This window comes from Mesoplodon densirostris, chromosome 2 (genome assembly GCF_025265405.1).
Source record: "Mesoplodon densirostris isolate mMesDen1 chromosome 2, mMesDen1 primary haplotype, whole genome shotgun sequence".
Taxonomy (NCBI): domain Eukaryota; kingdom Metazoa; phylum Chordata; class Mammalia; order Artiodactyla; family Ziphiidae; genus Mesoplodon; species Mesoplodon densirostris.
In genome coordinates this window covers 7,062,293-7,074,694 of record NC_082662.1, presented here as the reverse complement: position 1 = coordinate 7,074,694, position 12,402 = coordinate 7,062,293, and positions in this window count along the sequence as shown.

The following is a 12,402-nucleotide window of genomic DNA, read 5'->3' as shown; positions in this document are numbered from 1 at the left end:
CAGAGCACGGGCTCGGGACGCGCAGGCTCAGCGGCCATGGCTCACGGGCCCAGCCGCTCCACGGCATGTGGGATCTTCCCGGACCGGGGCACGAACCCGTGTCCCTGCATCGGTAGGCGGACTCTCAACCACTGTGCCACTAGGGAAGCCCCAGAGTAATATCTTTAAACCCTTTTTTATGGAATTCAAACCCAACAAATAGAAGATGTCAGCATTCTCCATACCAGAGAAGACCACCTGAGGCCAGACTAAAGGAACCAGAGAAGCTCATCAAGATTACCTGAGGGGCTACCCTGGCGGTCCAATGGTTAAGACTCACTCTTCCACTGCAGGGAGTGTGGATTCGATCCCTGGTCAGGAAACTGAGATCCCACACGCCTTGCGGTGGGGCCAAAAAAATTTAAAATAAATAAATAAAAGATTACCTGAGACCAGATTAAAGGAGTGCAGGTCCTGCACACACCCTGATCTTATCAGCAACCTCACCCTTTGAAGTATTGCTATAAAACTCCTCACCAAATCCTCCCGGGTCGGGACACATATTTTTCGAGGGCAGGAGCCTGCTGTGTCCCCCTCTGCCTGGCAAAGCAATGAAGCTATTCTTTTCTACTTCACCCAAAACTCTGTCTCGGAGATTCAATTCGGCACCAGTGTACAGAGGCTGAGCTTTCGGCATCAGCAGCAGTAACTGGGGAAAGGCCCCGCTGTAGCAGAGCTTGGGGCCCAGCTGGACTCTGTGAGATGCCAGAGTTTGTTGTCTTCTCACCTCACTGGTGCTGAAAGTCAGTTTTGTTTTGTTTTGTTTTGAATTTTAAAAATACTGTAGCAGTCATGGGCAGGGCGGGCCTGTGTTCCGGCCTTGGTTAACACTCTGGGTCTGAGTTGTCTAGTATGTTGAACCTAGGCCTGGCAGGCAGGGGACCACTGCCAGCACCCCAGGGATGCTTTGCATTTAAAAAGAGCCCCGGACTCCCTTTAGCCGCTTGCGATTTGAGAACTGTTAGTTGTCCCAAGATGAAATGGGACTTGGGAGAACCATGAAAATGAAACCTTGTAATTCAGATTGGGACTTGGACCCACGGTCTTTTAACTGAGATCACACCTGCTCTCAGGACTTAGTGAAGCTCAGGCTCTTGATGTCTCATCACAGAAAGAATTCAGTGAGAGACAAAGTGATAGCTAAGAAGTGGATTTATTTGGAGAGAAACACACTCCACAGACAGAGTGTGGGTCATCTCAGAAGGCGGAGAGCCGCCCCAGGGTATGGGGTTGTCAGTTTTTATAGGGATGGGTAATTTCATAGGCTAATGAGTGGGGGGAGACTTCCAGCTATTTGGGGGAAGGGGTGGGGATTTCCAGAAGTTGGGCCACTGCCCACTTTTTGACCTTTATGGTCAGCCTTGGAACTGTCATGGCGTCTGTGGGAATGTCATTTAGCTTGCTGATGTGTTACAGTGAGTGTATGATGAGGCTCAAGGTCTAGTGGAAGTGGATTCATCCACCATCTTGGACCTGGTTGGTTCTAACCAGTTTATACCGTGTCCTATGGCTATGTCATTCTTTTAAAGGTTGTGCCCTGCCGCCTTCCCCCCTGTTTCAAAAACATCCAGGGTGGCAGGAAGTCTTTCCGAGTTCCTGGTGGACCCCCAGAGTAGCCTAATCCCTGCCAAGTACAGCTGCCTCTATGGCCTCTGTGCTTCACTCCTCTTCCGTGTTCTGCGGGAAGTGGGCACCTCTCGCTAGGAGCTGTCCTGGCTGGGACAGGGGGTGGGGGGAGGCTGGTGCTTCAGCCACATAGCCTGGGACCGTGATGCCGTCAGCCTTCCTGAGGGGAGCTCCTCCAGGCCTCGCCCTTAGCCTGGACGATATTTAGATGTTATTATTGACCTTCCAAGGCAGACCAAGTGTAATTCAAGTGGCAGAGTCCGTCCATTTGGGACCAGAGCCCCACTTCTGATGTGAGGGCCCTGAAACAGACCATTTCCAATCAGAAGTCCGCAGCGCTCCCACCCCACCCTCCTTCAGCATTAATCTGACCTCTCAGCTCAGATCCAGTTGGGTAATTAGCTCCTGCTGACCTAAATGTCCCAGAGCAATCCCTGGCGAGTGAGCCTTCCTCTCCACCAGGGCATGGGCAGGTAAGCCTATCGATGCTGGGAAGCTGGTCATCCAGCAGTGACCTGGAACACTGTTGAGCAATTGTGGAGACCAGATTGTGTGAAAGGGGTGTATACTCATGCCATCAGCACTGATACTATTGTTAAAAAGATACATAAACTTGTCATATTGTGACATCAGCCGATAAACACCATCCAGGAGTTTGAAGACTGACTCAAGTCTTAAACCAAGTATCTCTGTTCCACAGGGGTGAGTAGGAAGGGGGGGTGGCTGTGGCTCCTGGTGGTGTCATCTCCCCCCAACTCCACCTCCACCTCCACTCAACCTTTCATCACTTACATCAGCACTGTTTGCTCACCTCTCTAATCTGTTTCAGGAAAATGATGGGGAGAAATTATTAGATAGCAAACTAGCTATCAGCTGCTTTTTCTGATGATGAAAAGTCTGTCCAGAGATGATGTCTCAGACACACTTTGAGCATTCAGAGCAGAATCCTGCTGCCCTCACAAGCTCCTGCCTCCTGGGGGCTCCCATTGTCTTTGAGTCCCTTTTGTTGATTGGAGTGAATGGACAAGGGAGTTGGGATTAGACAAGCCTAGGGCAAACCCCAGCGCTGCCATTCACTTGGGCAAGTTACTTAATCTTTCTGGGACCCAGTTTTCTCACCTGTAGAATAGCTCTACAAGTTTTCCAGGATTTGGTGGTGGGGGAAAAGTAGCAGTCATTCCACAAATATTCATTGAGTACAACATGTGCAAGGTATTGGGCTAAAATGAAATCCAGAGGGTTTAGAGGAATGTCAAGAAAATAGGCACATTTTAGATATTATTGTTGACAATAAGAAAAAGAGGTTTCCTAAAAAAGCATGGAATCCGTAACACAAAAGTGTGGCAAGATCCACCAAAACAGAAAGAATGCTGAAGCATATTTTTAAAAATTTAAGCCCATTCTTCATCCCTAACACGACATGTACTTAGCTCATGAAGTGAAACTGAAGTAGAATAGACCTTATCTTTCAGAACTTTGATCTTAAAGCATTCATGAATTAGTACACGGATTCTTTTCTTAGACTCTTCTCGGCCTTAAAGGTCTGTGGGTTTCACTCTTGATCACATAATTAGTAGACAGGGACGCCTGCTGGCAGAGTGTGATATTGCAGTGTAGCTCTATCAGACATTGCCGGTCATCAGAACAAAGGGATGCTGCTGAGCAAAGTTGCAGACGCTTTAAATGAGACACTGGGTGGCAACCAGACTTGAGGAGAGTTCCTATGGCCTTGAGAAGAAATTAATAAAGAGATGACCTTGGACTTGTGACAATAATTACTGTAAAGTTATTCAAAAACACTTTCAGTGACTTAAAAGTGAGCCAGCTGAGACCTCGATGCCTGTCTTCACTCTTCACCGGAGGTTTTCAATAGTCCTTCAGTGTATTTTTTCCCCCCGTGGGAACATCTTCAGTATTATAGTAAAACTCCAGTACGAGTGAAGCACCCCTCCAAGTATTTATTTTATTTTATTTTTTACTAAATATTGAGGAACTGAATGAATAAATATCGAACAGCACTCCTCTGCAGGCTGGAGAGAAAGTAGTAAACAAAATGGACCAGACTCCTGGCCATTTCCATGTAAGTGAGGGAGACAGACGATAAACAGTAAATGAGATCATTTCAGAGAGTAACAAGTGATAATAAAGAATCATTTTATGGGCTTCCCTGGTGGTGCAGTGATTAAGGATCTGCCTGCCAATGCAGGGGACACGGGTTCGAGCCCTGGTCCAGGAAGATCCCACATGCCATGGAGCAACTAAGCCTGCATTGCACAGTTGCACCTGTGCCCCAACTACTGAGCCTGCGCTCTAGATCCCGTGAGCCACAACTACTGAGCCCGCGTGCCACAACTACTGAAGCCCGCACACCTAGAGCCCGTGCTCCGCAGCAAGAGAAGCCACCGCAATAAGAAGCCCACGCACAGCAATGAAGAGTAGCCCCCGCTCGCCGCAACTAGAGAAAGCCCACATGCAGCAATGAAGACCCAGCGCAGCCAAAAATTAATTAATTATTTATTTATTTTTAAAAAAAGACTCTATGTAAAGATTCTAGAAAGGTAACCCTTCTGTCCCAAATGACAGATCAGGGACCTCCGATAGTCAGGGACTCATATCTCCTTCCTGTCCCCCACAGCCGTTTGCCGTGTTTGGTAGACACCTTGAAATGACTTCAAACTCACAGGTCTGGCCTCTCTACTCCATCCTCATCACAGGATGCCCCATCTTCCAGCCAGGGGGTCAGCTGCCACATTCATTAAGCAAACATTTAGTGGGAGTGAGCTCCCATTCTGTGCTGGGAGATTCTAAGGTTAGCATTGGTCCCACAGGGACCAGTTTGGAGAATGAGATGAATCAGCTCCCATTCTGAATCAGCTCCCATTCTGCCTCACTCCTGGAAAATACCTCCAAGGGCTTAAAGCATCAGGCCTACCACCCTTCTGCACAAAGCCCGGCACTTGCCGGCTGGGAACTGGTGAGGCTCATTCTGGGTGGACCACTTCTTCATTGGGGATGTCCTGAATTTTTCTCTCCAGGAGGGATCAGGTTGGAAGAAGAAAGAATTAAGGCATCCAAACCTATAGCATGATCACAGACGAGGATTCTGAGAGTGGAAGTCTGCCCAGCCGAAGTTCCAGGCTGAGCAGGGAAGCGTCAGTTGGCCTCCTGCCTGCCTCTGGGGACGGGGTCTGCGAGGTAACTCCCAGACATGGGAACATGCCATGTGTCATCACAAGGAGGCAGGGGAGAGCAGGGCACTGCTGGGTGTGGCCGGCAGGGCAGCATGTTCTCTGGAGAAGTGCATCCAGGGCTGACCGCCGGCCAGCTGTGGGCTGTGAGACATCAGCGGGGCCAGTGTAATGAGGGGAGAGACCACCGGAGCAGTGAGGAAAGAGAAGAGCGAGTCCACCCCCAGGGTCTCCCTCTGTGGCCACCCCGTGATGAAGTTGGACCGGCATCTCTACACTCTTCCATGGGATCTTAATGCTGACCTTTGCAGGGTCTCCCAGAAACACTCTCCTGAAGGTCAGCACTGGGTATGTCAAACTTGCAAAGCATTCAGGACCCTCCTGGAATTCTGCATCCCTTTATTTCCCCATGACTAATCTTGCTCAAGCAAATATTGATTGAAAACTGCAGGAGAGAAATATTTATTGTCCTCCACCCCAGCCACTGGAGACAGTCCTTCCCCACCCTGTGACCTGGAGCTCAGACTTGGTGTGGCCAATGGGAAGTGAGCAGATGTGCAACTCAAACAGACCCTGAAATGAGCTTGCACCATTGGGCTTTCCTTCTTGGCACCTCTGTGACAACCAGGAGAACTTCCCAGGGGTTTCCGCTTCCCCTTCCTCCCTGGGATAAGTGCATAGAACACAGCTGTGAGCCACATCAGGGAGCCCTAGAGCCCAAAGCAGAGGCACCCAGTCAAGCCTGGTGGGACCAGCTGGCCCCCAGCCACCCTGCAGACATGTGAGTGAGAAGAAATGGTTGTAGCTTGAAGCCACTGTGTTTTGGAGTGGTTTGTTATGCAGCAACAGCTGACTGATACAAGAGCCTATGGTGTACCAAGTTCTGAGATAAATAAGAGTGAAACTAACTCCTGTGACAAGTGTACAGAGGAAGGAGTACATGGGATAGTGTGCAATGGGAAAATAGGATCAGGCCAGATAGGATGGGAGCTGGGAGCTGGAGGAGAAGCAGGGGATGACTGTGAGAAGAAGGCAAGGAAGGGAAATCCAAGCAGAGAGGCCTTGGGGCAACACTTCATGGCAGGAGGGAGCATGGCACTTTGAGGGGCTGTAGAAGGAAGGAGCCAGGAGAAGTGTGGTGGGGGGGAGGGGGGGTCCATACAGGCTGAAGGGACAGGCAGAAGGCAGACTGCCTAGAGCCTTGTGGGCACATTAAGAATTCTGATACACAGTTTGCAAATATCACTTCCACTGCTGAGTGGGAATCAGATGGGAGGAAAACAGTCAAGCAAGACAAAATAATAATAGTTTAGCCATTAAACAAAGTCAAGGACCTTTAGTTGCTCCTCAAGGACTATACATAATATTCTGAGCCATGTCCTTTGAGCTGTTTTGCAGGTAGTGAAGCCCCCACCAGGTGGAAGAAATTAAGTGCATGCTGCCCACAAGCACGTAGACCCCAGACCAGTTGGAACCAGAAGGTTGATGATTCTGACTCCCGATTACCTCACCACCAACCAATCAGAAGAATGTCCACGAGCTGATCACACACCCCACAACCCCCTTCCCTCACCCTGTCTTTAAAAACCTTTCCCTGAAAGCTTTCAGGGAGTTCAGGCCTTTTAAGCACCAGCTGCCTGGACTCCTTGTTTGACGCCTGCAATAAACGTTGCGCTTTCCTTCACCACAACCTGGTGTCAGTAGGCGGGCTTTCCTGCGAGCAGGCAGGCGAGTGAAGCCAGGTTTGGTTTGGTAGCAGTGGGACCCCTGCCCCCTTCACCAGCTCCCAGGGCACTGGTGACCAAGGTTTTCCCCCACAGACAAGAGACTAGAGGGAGCTTTTTTGGGGAAACTAACCTGTCCAAGAGCAAAGACCTGCAGATCCTCACATTTGAGGGTCCTCGACAAACAAGGGCACTCCACAGTCGATGAGCACCACCTGCACCATCCCATCCCCCCACCCACACATACACTGAGTTTCCATCAACCTTCTAAGCCTCACTTTCAAACAGGAAGGGGAGCCAAGGATGTCAGACATCTGAGCAGAGTCTCTGAGTCGGTCAGCAGAGGTGAGGTTATGATGGGACCCAGCTCCCCACAGCTCAGAGCACTGATTTCTCGTCCACACTCCCTGTTCATCTCACTGTAGGGAAGCTCTGTTCCATGTTGCCCTCACTGAGGGACCCAGACCAGCGGGGACTCCATCATCTGTGGGCTGCTGTAGCAAAGAGAAGGCACGATCACTTCCGTAATGACTCTCTACCCTTATCGATAATTTTAGTTGCTGTTTTTCAATGACCTGAGACTTACAGAAAAGTTGCAGGAACAGTGTAAAGGATTTTTTTTCTTGAACCACTTGAGAGTTCTGGCATGATGCCTCCTCACTCCCAAAACAAGGCTTCTCCCCTGCCTAACCACAAGACATCCATCCAAATCAGGAACCTCACTTTGGGATGTGAGCACAGCTAATCCCCAGACCCTACGAGTTCTGCCAGTTGTCCCAATAATGGCCTTCAGAGCAGAAATCCCAGTTCACAATTACGTGTCACCTTTAGTGGTTGCATCTCTTTGCCTCCCTTCTATCTCTCCTTGAGTCTCATGACCTGGCCCCTTTGGAAGATGACAGGCCAGTTATTTTGTGGATGTCCTCCATCTGGGTGTGTCAGTTTCCTCACAGCTAAATTCAAGTTGGGCCTTTTTGCCAGGAAGATCACAGAAATGATGCTGGCTTCCTCTCATGGCCTCCCGTCAGGTGGCGCTTGATTTTTATTTGTCCCATTACTGGTGACATTAACTTTGACCATGTAATTAAGGTAGTGTCTGCCAGACTTTTCTATTGTAAAGTTACTCTTTTCCCCTTTGGAATTAACACATATTTTGTGGGTAGGTGCTTTGAGACAACGTAAAGATTCCATTTCTGGTCAAACTTCCATTTTATTTCTCTGTTTATATTGGTATGAACTCATGGATTCCTACTTCAAAGGATTACAATCCATTACTATCATGATTTATTTTAATGCTCAAATTGTGCCTTTTTGGCCAGTGGGACCCCCATCAAGCTGTCTTCTGTAATGTCCTTTTGACAAATCTCCACCATTCTCTGAACATTTCCTTTCCTATGCAGCTAGATGTTCCAGGCTCATTTTATGCTTACCCTGCAACCAGCCATTTCTCCAAGGAGCCCTGATTCCTTTTGAAGGAGAGGGATATTTAGAACCCAGGATCTGGGTGTTCATTCTCATGGGCCCTTGCCCATGCTGGACCCCTGCTCAGGGAGCAACCATGCTGGCTTGGAGCAGGAGGCTGGAAGGCTCCAGAAGTGGAGCTGATGGATGACCATATTGAGAGGAGAGTCACAGTTTTCTCAGGGATTTGAAGGGAAGAACTAGTGATAAGAAATTAAAAGACAAGGCAATAATTAACTACAGGAAAAACATAACAAAATACATACCAGAAAAGAAATTTATTTATAGTACACAATGTGGCTCAGCTGTAAATGATACTTGGATACTCATTACAATAGATACAATAAATGTTTATTTAATCAAAATGGTGATATAACTAAATTATGAATTTGGAAGGAAAAGAATGTGGATTCTCATCTCTCATAGATGGAAGATAATAATAACAGTAAAAATGATGATGATGTCGATGGTCAACACTTATTGACAGACTCATACGTGCCAGGCCCACAGTACATGTGTTGGTCCATTTCTTCCTCACATGAGCCCCATGGGTTAGATACTAGTATCCCACATTATAGGTAAGGAAACTGAGGCATGATGAGATAAATAACTTGTTCATGGTTGTTCCTCTAGTAAGCGCAGAGCCTGGATTTGAACCCAGGTAATCTGGCTCAAAAGTCAGCATCTTAACCATTATTCTATGTAGTTTCTTAAATTTTAGACATTTGGATGATGTTATAAGCAAAAAAAGAAATGAAACAATAGTATTAGCAAGGTGTTGAGAAATACAGCTCTAAATATCAGAAGAAACAGCTAAAAATAATCGCAAGTAGCCACCTCTTGGGTGTAGCAACTGGGCCTGGGGAGGAGCGGGACAGGAAATTGCTGGGGGGTTTTTGTTTTACTTGACCCCGATATTTTAAAAACTATTTGCATGCATTATTTTTTTTAAAACATCCTTTTTATTTTTTAATTTTTATTGGATTATAGTTGATTTACAATGTGTTAGTTTCAGGTGTACAGCAAAGTGTATCAGTTATACATATACATATATCCTCTTTTTTTATGTTGGGGGTAGGAGTTTTATTAATTAATTAATTTATTTTTTCTGTGTTGGGTCTTCGTTTCTGTGCAAGGGCTTTCTCTAGTTGTGGCAAGCGGGGGCCACTCTTCATCGCGGTGCGCGGGCCTCTCACTATCGCGGCCTCTCTTGTTGCAGAGCACAGGCTCCAGACGCGCAGGCTCAGTAGTTGTGGCTCACGGGCCTAGTTGCTCCGCGGCATGTGGGATCCTCCCAGACCAGGGTGCAAACCCATGTCCCCTGCATTAGCAGGCAGATTCTCAACCACTGCGCCACCAGGGAAGCCCCGCATGCATTATTTTGATTAAAATACAAATCAAGTCCAAAAAAGGAGCTTCAAACAGTACAAAAGGGATCCCCAGTCCCCTCCCCCAAGGCAACCCTCTGGCCAGCTTCCTGTGTGTCATCCAGACCTGTCTGTGCTCTAACCTGGGGGCTATATACCACACATGGCTCTCTCCCTTTGCTTCTCTCTCGGAGATGGTCCAGTCCAGGCACTAGCATCTCTCCATTGTGTTCCATTGTGGCTCAGGATCAAGACAGGTGTCTCGGCTGGAGGGGGCCCTGGGAGAGCTCTCCCCCACGTGCCTGAGGATCCACATGAAGCCAGCCACCCAGACATGGGAACAGGGCTGTCAGGTCCAGGCAGAGCTCAGAGCCCCGGTGTCTGACACAGAGGGAGAGCTCCTGCCCGGCCTCCAGGCCCATGGAGGATCTAGGGGAGGTGAGGTCAGTAAGCCAGGTGGCCCGGGGCATCAGAGCCCCCTTTGCATTTTATGGGCCGTCTGGTTGCCTTTGTCCTCTGATTTCTAGGTGCCACAGAGACGCCCAGTGCCTCTCAGGACGGATGGCACTCTGGGACATCGGGTCCGCCCTGCCCCAGGAATCTGCCCTCAGGAGTGGGAGGGCCCCTCCGTGTCCCCCACCCTGTCCTTGTTCCATCCCCAACGGCTCAGTGTTGGGGAAGCTGAGTCTGGGTGAGGTCCCCAGGGTGCCCACTCACTACCCAGAAGGAGGAGGACTGGGGTGGAGTGAGTTGAGTTTCCTTTCTATTTAAAGAAAAAAACCCAAGTCAATATTTTTAGGTGCCAGCTAAGAAGTTGCTTCCTCTGAACAGGGTCTTTGTCTGCTGTGTGGCGGGGAGGTGGCTGACCCAGCCTGCAGAGTTGGGACGGGGAGAGGAAGGCAGGGTGGTGTCCAGCTTCCTGGGCTGGTTCAGGACAGATGCTGACATCTGGTTTTAAGTGAAGGGTCTCTTTTTTTCCCCACTCAGCCAGCGGGTTTGTCTGGAGCTCTGAACTTTCAAGAAATTAGTGACAATTTGAACCCAGGCTCTTTCTGGCCTCTGGATTTCATTCTGATACCAGACCACCCAGGTGGCTGGCACGTACCAAGAGTAAGCTGAGCTGTCTGGAAGCCACATCTGGGAGACACTCTGCTGCAGACGCCTGAAGCCAGGGCCATCTGCGGGATTGTCAACCTGCGTTTCTCTGCACCCAGCAGGGCCAGTTGCAAGGTTCTCCAATGACTGTAGCTTGTGCACATGTAGAGGTCTCCTCTGTCTCCCGGGGTGGCTGGGAAGGACACAGGGACTACAACCAAAGGCCCAAGAGAGAAGATCAGTGTCCCCTTAGGGGCTTCCGGCCTCTGGGTGCCCCTGGGGAGGTGAAGGCCTGGGCACATGGGCAAGGCAACTGCTGAGGCGGGGGTTGGGTGCCCCCGCCCCCAGGGCTGGGCTGCTGGATGGACAGATTTGCTGGTAAATCCGCCTCCATAGCCACACCCTGTGAAGGTACTGTGCTTTCCAAGGGCTTCCAGGTCATAAGTGGGAGTAGGTCCTCCAGGACCGTGGGGAGGCCTGGGAGTTACATCCCGTCAGGCTGCCAGGACCCAAGAGAGAACCATTCTCTGGGGTTCTGGCAGCTCCAACACCCTTGGCTTGTGGATCAGGAGACCGAGGCCCAAAGACGGCAAGTGGCTGAGCCTGAGTCCCACAGCAGCCTTTCCTCTCCTGACTCCCAGTGCCTGTGAGACCCCCCTGGGGTGGGTAAGCGCCCCTGCCATGCGCTCTCACAGTTCCCAGCCAGGCTGCTGTTGCCTGGGCCTTGTCTCTCTCCCCGACCAGACAGGGAGTCCTGAGGAGGGTCCGCCTAGCCCTGTGCCCCGTTTATCCAACACCGCGCACAGTGCCTGGCACACAGTAGGTGCTCAACAAATGTGGGTGGATGACTGTGACACCAGTTGTCGGCATTTCCTGAAGACGTAATTTGTGACCCAACTTGTGGAGCTGTTTCCTGACTCCCTGCCTTACTCCCCGGAACCCTAGAACTGCCATCTTTCCCAGAGCCTTGCTGCTCCAGGCCGAGTTCAGCACCTGAGAGTCTGCTCTGTGTTAAGACAGAGGCCCTGGCACCCAAGAGACCCCAGCTGTCGGAAGAGTGGGCATGGCGGAGGACACACGACCTGCTCTCGCTGGGGCCCGGGCCTCCGGGCCGTGGGCCTCTCCTGACGAGGGCCATGCTGAGCCCCTGGCTCTGTGCTCCTTCCCACAAAGCCGGGTTCATCTTCCCGGTTAGCAGAGGAGGAGACCGAAGTTCATAGTGGTGAAACTGGGCCATCGCTCTGCAACTAAGCAGCAGGGCCAGGATTTGAAGCCAGATGTGACTGACTCCAGGGCCGGACTCTTAACCCCACAGAGCGCTGTCTTCTCCCAGGGATCCTAGGGGGGCCCAGGGTGGCAGGACCCGCATCCTTGCTCTCAACATCCTACTGAGGGGCGGAAACTGTGCCACAGGCTAGTCGAGCACCCTCGCTCCTTGCACAGGCCTCAGGCCCGACAGGAAATCGCTCTTGGCAGGAGCACTTCTGCAGCGGGGGCCACTGTGTGGACAGAGCCGGAGTGGGGACCTCGTGGGGGCAGCAAGCGCGGCCTCTCTGCGGATCCACAACACACGGCTGCACAACCTGACGAGCTGGTCCTGAAGCCAGCGCTGACTCCATCGACGAGCACTAACTGGGTGCCGACTGTGTACCAGACAGCAGGGCCCCAGAGACGAGCAGTCGGCCGGGCTAGTGGGGAGCGTATGTCACCAGACAAATCACAGGTTGCTATGGAAGGGGGGACCCTGCCTGCCTTGTTCACGGCTGTGTCCCCAGCACTTGCCACAGTGATGAGTTATGTGTGGAATGGATGGATGGATGGATGCATGCATGCATGGACGGATGACTCCAGGGATGGACAGTTTGGCTGATCCCCGTCTTGCTGAGCCCTCACACTACAACC